At 39.7% G+C, this 7,880-nt stretch overlaps 1 long non-coding RNA gene across 1 annotated transcript; it reads left to right on the top strand.

Moving 5' to 3' along the window:
- The first annotated feature begins 3,635 nt into the window (after window positions 1-3,635).
- On the top strand, window positions 3,636-4,232 carry LOC125906651 (uncharacterized). Its single transcript, XR_007452021.1, has 3 exons — window positions 3,636-3,786; window positions 3,855-3,995; window positions 4,064-4,232. It is a non-coding gene; the product is annotated as an uncharacterized LOC125906651 (long non-coding RNA).
- Window positions 4,233-7,880: the final 3,648 nt, after the last annotated feature.

The following is a 7,880-nucleotide window of genomic DNA, read 5'->3' as shown; positions in this document are numbered from 1 at the left end:
AGTCCAACGAAGTATCATTGGAACCTTCATCTGAAACAATATCCTGAGCAGATGATGTATTGACACCCAGCACCGAGTCGATAATTTCATCATCACTGTATACCGTGCTTGTATGCCAATAGGGATTATTATTGTCGTTGTATGCATGTTCTTCTATCCATGATGCTATTTCCTCACTTGATGTCGTGGTGCCTGTCTCACTATCCATAGGCTTTACAAGAACTATTAGATCAGCTCGTTGATCGTCCAATTCTTCATCGGGAGTCTTTTCGTTGCCAGGGAAATTGCCAATCAGTTTCATCCATGAATTTTCAATCGTTTTTTGTGTAATATTGTGTGTAACCAGTGCACGAAATTAAAATGAATGTATATTTAATTGAGCGATTACAATAATATTATATATAAAATTTCTCTATTCTATTGCCTACCTTGTTCTATTTCCTACCTTACGCTCAGTCCTTACGCCGCTGCCCGAAATATCAATGCGTCTGCTTTTGACTCGCCATCCGTCGCTTCAACACTTCCTCGCTTCGACTCTTCGTCGCTTCGTAGCTTCGTCGCTTCGTCACTTTGCCTTTTCGCCGTATCAACACATTCACTGTTAGCTCCGATTCTATTGCTGAGCTTCTCGCATTCGTTCTACCGTATTCCTAACAGTGTATCATCGTTTATCTTTGTCACAGGCACTGGTGCTAACGATCTGGCTAATCTCTCGTCGTCACGGCTGTGTTGGTTCTCTCACTCTCTGTTGCTTACGACCTCATTGTGAAGTAAAAGCATATATGTAGATGTAGCAAAGTAAAACACTTCAAGTTAAAACAAAGTTCAAGCAAACACATATCAAGCAAAATTCGCCTCAAGCACTAGCGCGCAACAAACGCAAGAAACGCAACAAACATAAACAGGTAGTCAACCGTTCTCACGGTTCAAACGAGGAAGTAACTTTACGCAATTTATAAACCATAGGTACATGTCGCATTAAGTATAAATAAAACTTGTTATAAAAATAGTCATAGTTACAGCTGGCTGACCTATATACGGTCAGAAACTAAATAGCATATAAGAGATGAAAACCTAAATAAAGTAAGCGCATTCGAACACAAATCTTAAAATCGCTCGTTTCTTAATAGTGGGAGGAACTCTCCGGTCGACGAAGCAAGAATATACCCGACTCGGTGCAAAGCACCGGCGTTGGGCGCTGCGACGGAGCAACACATCCGCCAGCAGCATTACTCTCACTCTCCTTCTAATTTACCCGGCGCTCTAGCAGCAATCGAACACAACATCGAACATGAAAAATGTATAGGATTTGGCATGTTCGATTTGTTGGCTATCAAATCAAACATGTCAAATCCCATATATTTTTCTTGTTCGATGTCGTGTTCGATTGCTGCTATAGCGCTGCTTTAGCGTTCTCTTTCACTCGCACTAATTTTGACGACCTGAATAATCTCACGGAGCTACAGTTGCATCACTTCGCACAGCACGGTTCAGCCTTTCCTTCTCGCTTGTACAGCTGTTATCGGTCGATTCACTCTTTCGCTCACCTTACTGTCTCTTCCGCTTCTCACACGTTGAACTGAGACTATTTGATGTTATACAGGCCTATTATATTGCGTTCGGCATTCGAGAAGATTCACTCGCACGTTCATTATGTTCATTTTCGTATCGCTTTGCTAGCGACGCTCCGCTTCGAGTAACTCATCGGCAGATTCGAGTCGACGAAGTAAAAATCGGTACCGTATTGCTCGAACAGGAAGGGAGGGGGGGCTTTGTGTGTTTGTGTGAGTGTTAGGTTAAATTAAATTGCTTAAAAAGTTATTATCTTCTTTACATTTTTTAATACATGTGTTTTAGACCCACCAAATAATACACTTCTATGGCCTGCTCAATACTCAATTTGTATTTAGTTGCCTGGCGTGTTTTTATAGAACAATTACCCTGATTGTTATTTTTAGACCTCAACCATTATTGTTAACCATTATCGGTTTAAGCATTTTAATATTCAATTTGACTGTTTCCGTTATTGAACACCATTACGATTTTAAAATTACATGATTCAATAAAAAATTTCAAATTTTTTGTTGTGCATTTGCTGATAAATTTTTATTAAAAGAAGACACATATGTTTTTTAGTTTTGATTGTATGAAACGATACAAGGTACAGTCTGCTCCCGAGTTACGCGGTTTCTGCGTTCTCGGCGAATCCGCGTAACTCGAATATCCGCGTAAGTCGAATTTCACATTTTTTTTTTGAATAAAATACTATTCATTACTCAGAGTTTTTTTTATTTAATTAAGTACTTTCATACACTTTATCATTTATTTGATATAATTTGTGCAAAAAATTCTAATATTTCTGGCTTTTAAGCGGTTTCAATTTGTTAGCCAAAATGAACCGATTTTTACCGAACTTGAAGCAAATTGTACTGATTTGACATATGCAGGCCTATTATTTTACTCGAATGACAGTCGATTCCGTCGGAAGCACTCGAGTCGAACGGGAGAAAAATTGGTATCGTTTTCGCCATTCGAATCGATGAAGGTTTCGTCAACATTTTTGTTCTATCATCTGTGTGTTTGACAGTTGGTTGAAGCAACCGGCGGTCGGAATGAGTGTAAACAAACGGATTCAGCACTTCTTTAAAATCATTTTTTCCATAATTTTGTTGGAAATGGGGTAAATGTGAATGATGAGAACGTTGATAAACTTATGTAAAACTTAATTATACACATAGACAGTGGCTTAAATTATTTGTGTGGTTAAATTTGCGCGTTTTCGACAGCTTGAGCTGTCAGCAGAAAATCTCTCGAATGCACCTTCCTGTTCGAGCAATACGGTACCGATTTTTACTTCGTCGACTCGAATCTGCCGATGAGTTACTCGAAGCGGAACGTCGCTAGCAAAACGATACGAAAATGAACATAATGAACGTGCGAGTGAATCTTCTCAAATGCCGAACGCAATATAATAGGCCTGATAGTCTGTCAAATTTAGAAAACCGCGTATCTCCGAATCTGCGTAAGTCGAGAACCGTGTAACTCGGGAACAGACTGTAATATAATTTGAATCCCTCAACCCTTATGTAAACACAACCTGAAGATGACGTTCATAACAGATACAATTCAGCCATACAGTTTCTTGTTGTAATTTTACCTCCTAAAACAAATTAAAAATGAATTACATGCAATTTTATGATGATGATGACGAAGAAGAACAACTGTTGTTGAGGAATACTCGTAGGAAATTGAGAAAAAAACATATCCTTTGCAACTACCTGATCAAGCGTAAGTAAATGCAATACAATACAATCCTTAGTCAAATTTTCTTACCAATTTTTTTTTACATTTTAGGTTTATTAAAAGCCTCCGGATCACCAAAGCAATATTTTCAAGCATTTTAGACAAAATTCGAAACAAGTTGAACACACAAAAAAGTAACGGCGTAGATGCAAAAGCAAGTTGGCATCATGTCTTATTTTTTTCGCTGAGGGCCGCTACCAGCATGAAACTGGTCAAGATTTGTTGGTGGCAATAGCGCAGCAGAGCTTTTCGGACACTCTACGTGAGGTCATACCACCGCTTCTAACTTTATTAGGTGACTGGATTTGTTTGGAGATGACACCAGTCGAAAAAATAGAATCAAAGCAGTATTTTTTTCAAAAAACTGGAATAAGAGATGTCGTAATGTGTGTCGATGGAACACACATACGCATCATGAAGCCACGCTTTAGACCAATGCCGTATCTTAACCGTAAAAAGTACTATAGTAGCAACGCTATGATTGTAAGTATCCTTTGAATACATTAATGTGTATTACTTTTGCTGAACGTGTATGCATTCAAATCTTACAGGTGTGTGATCATAAATGCCGCATTAGAGCAGTTGATCCGAGTTTTGTGGATCTTCTCATGATTCGTACGTATGGAATTCCAGTCCTGTACGTGATCATTTTGAAAATATGCATGCCACTGGTGGAACCGATAAATTATTAGGTAACATTCAAATGAATTAAGGTTTATACAATGGGTTCATTAATGCTTTATTAACAACGTTTTTGTAGGTGATGCAGGATATCCAGCTGAGCCTTGGCTCGTAACGCCATATCGTGATCCTGAAGAAGGATCTGTTGAGTCTAATTTTAACATTAGACATACCAAAGTAAGGAACGTTGTCGAACGTACAATAGGAATATTGAAAACACGCTTTAGATGTTTATTTGGTGCTAGCAATAGGCTTTACTATGATCCCAAAAAAGTGGAGATATTCTTAACATATGTTGTGCATTGCACAACATATGCATTCAGAACAACATTGAATGGCAACATGACATTGAAGAAATGTTAACAGCATTTAACGAATAAAATATCTTCTACTGGGATATTATAAGAAAACCTGTAGAGTATTCTATATATACATCCGTTCTTTATTTCTTCTCGCCAGGTACTAAATCTTAGCCTGCACTCTCCGATCTTTTACCCATATACCATATAAAGTTCTGTAGTTTTAAAATAAAACTTCTCTGGTGTACGTTGACTGTTTGCCACACATTCAATAAAAAAGGATTTATTAAATTCTATTCGTTATTATTCGCTGTGAAATGTTTAATTATTTTGTTTTTGTTTTAAAGCTAACAATGCAAAACTTATTTCTTATTCCTTATTTGCTATAGCTAGTTTAAGCTCATTTTTTTGTTTGGCTATTTCTTGTTGAAATTCAAATTTGCGATTTTCTAAGTCCAACGTTTTGATTGCTACATCGCGCCTTAACTCTAAATCTTTTTTCTTAAAATCTAACTCTTCTTTCCTTAATTCTAGTTCCTTTAACTTTAATTAATACGTTTTTTCTTTAATTTTGTTGTATCTTATTTGCTCAAACAATCTAAGTTGATTGAGGGATTTTTTAGTTTTTGTAGGAGTGGCATCGTTTGATTCTTCCTCATCAATTATTTGCTCCTTCTCTTCAGCATGGACCAAATTGTTTACAAGAGGAACCTCTTTGACCACTTCGGTAGCCATGGCAACAACAGGAGCACATTGGTTTACACCCATCACATCACAGCTTGTTCCTGAAGCGGTCACTTCCATGTCCATCATCTCTATTACATGTTTTTCCAAAGCGGAAAAACTGTTCAAATTACAAGGTCCACCTCCTGTGGCCCTGTATTCACGATTGTTATCAGATATATTTTTTTTTTCAAAGAAGATCTGTAGTCTGCCCAAACCTAAAGAGAAAAAAACACAAACACACACAATTAATTTTTCTATCCTATAACTAAACGTCAAGGGAGAAAACTTACCTTTTTCCATCCAGAGCCGTCGCTAATTGGTGGCCCGAACACGTTTAACTCTTGGGCAACTGATTCTCAGAAGTGAACACTTCCTTTTTGCCTATCTGCCTTCAAATCTGCGTTTGAACCGATTATTTCAACCATACGTTCAAACTAGCGTTTGGTAGTAGTTTTGCGTTATATTTTACAGAAGAAATATTTTTTGAATATAGATTTTATTTACTACAGGATTCAAATCTTAATACTCACAGTCATTTCACTACAATCCTTTTGCACCAAAATTTTCACGGGTAAGTGACGCAACTAAACATTACCGTTGTCGATTTGCAAATGGCAATCACGTCTGCGGGGAACATGGGCACCATCGTTTCCAATGGCTCCTTAGATGAGTAGTGTCAAACTTAACCAAATTGAAGTAAACATCTGTCTGCCTGGGTTTGTGAGTTTTGAAGGGTAAAGTGGCGAGGATGGAGAGGGGGGAGGGTGCATTGTCACAATTTACACTGGTGTAGACTCATTTATCCGGAACATGTTAGGTTATTTTGAGGTTCGAGGAGAAGCTCCTCCTAAATAGACGGAGCCCCAACACACTAGGATAATTAATCCATTTTGAACACGTCTTGGGCATTTACTTTTACCTTTTGACAAAAAAAACATAGCTAGTCTTCCTATTCTGAGGGCTTTAAACCAAAGGAAACCTTGTCGGCACAAAGTGCGCTTATCGTTAAATACGCTACTGGCCCTATGACTGTTAGGAAGTATTAGGCCGCGGGGCCACGGGGCTTTCTCAAGCTGAGAAAACGTTCTGAAGCACTCATTTAAGTTTCACAAGCACTCAAAACTTGTTCTCAGAAGCCAGTGGCCGTCGTCAGTTTTTTCTCACCCTGAGAGACTGATATAGACACTCAAGCTTTATTTAGAGTTTTAAATAGAAAAACAGTTTTTAATCGCATATTTTTTTAACGTTTTCAATTATAAACATTGAATACATTTTCCAAAGCGATTTCCGATAAACAAATAGCACAATTGCTTATAATTCAGTTAACCGATCGCTGCATCGTCAACTTTCTCAAAGATTCTCAAAGATTCTCAAAACCGATTTTGTTCCGATTCGACAAACGCTGAGAACGAGGTTTTCTCAAAAGCACTCATGAGTGCTTGAGAAAATGAGCGTTGAGAATCCCCATGGCCCCGCGGCCTTAGATAACAGCAGTATTTAAAGCTTTGGGCCAAATAGCTTACAATGATTGCCGAGTATGCATCCTCTCAAATGGAAATTAAATTAAATGGTCCTACATAGCATGGGGTTGCGTGGTACAGTCTTCAAATAACACGACTTAACAACATGCCCTTACAAGCCCGTATTTTGGCCCAAGCGCTCTCGGATTTTTCCGAGTCCCATGAATCAACGACTACGGAAAGCCACAGAAATTTTCGAAACGGACATCCCGATACCGACCATACGCAATGCCCCCGGACTACTCTGAAAATGGGCTCATGGAACGTACGCACTCTAAGCGAAGCCGGAGCCTTGAAAAAACTTGATGATGCCCTAGCCACACTGAGCATGGACCTCGTAGCTTTACAAGAGATTCGGTGGCTAGGGAACGGTGTGCACAACAGGCGTGGTAAGCATTGCTACGACATTTACTACAGCTGCCACGACCGCCACCGCGTGCTCGTAACGGATTTCGCCTTAGGTCCCCGGTTAAAACCCACAATCATGGATTTCAAGGCTATAAACGATAGGCTATGCACCCTGCGCATGCGAGGCAAATTCTTTAATATAAGCCTCATAAACGTTCACGCCTCTACCGAAGATAAAGAGGAAGAGGAGAAGGACCTTTTTTTACGGCCGCCTCGCTAGAATCGTAGATGCGTGCCCCAGGCATGACCTCATAATCATCCTGGGGGACTTCAACGTAAAAGTCGGTAGGGAGCCAATGTACCGCCAATACACTGGCTGTCACAGTCTGCATGAGCACAGTAATGATAATGGCAGTAGATTGGTCCAGTTCGCCGCAGCGAACAATCTGGTTGTAAGAAGTACCAAATTTGCGCGCAAAAAAATCCACAAGATTACATGGGCGCACCCGCGTGGAGAATCCTTCAACCAGATCGACCACGTGTTAATAAGCCGCCGACGACAGTCGAGTCTGTTAAATGTCAGAACATATCGAGGAGCCAATATCGATTCCGATCACTACTTGGTTGGCTTAGTAATACGTTGTAGAATCGCTCGTCCCAACGCCATTAGGGGCGGAGAAAACGCGCAGCCTCGGCTCAACACGGACTCTCTAAGGGACATTACTATCCAACAGGAATTCAAAGCCGCTTTAGACGAGTCTCTACTACCAGAAAACAGTTATGAAACTACGAGCGAGAGGTGGAACGCTCTAAAAACAAAAATAATAAACTGTGCAAGAAATATATTCCCACCACGTCGTGGCAACACCAAATCTGGCTGGTTCGACGATGAATGCAGACAAGTGACCGAACGTAAGAATACTGCATACTGAGCAATGCAGCAACGGCATAGAACGCGGGCATGCGCAGAGGAATATTCACGGCTCAGACGCGAAGAGAAACG

This window comes from Anopheles coluzzii, chromosome 2 (genome assembly GCF_943734685.1).
Source record: "Anopheles coluzzii chromosome 2, AcolN3, whole genome shotgun sequence".
Lineage (NCBI taxonomy): Eukaryota > Metazoa > Arthropoda > Insecta > Diptera > Culicidae > Anopheles > Anopheles coluzzii.
The sequence above is the reverse complement of the archived record's forward strand: the minus strand, read 5'-3'. Positions and strand labels throughout refer to the sequence as shown.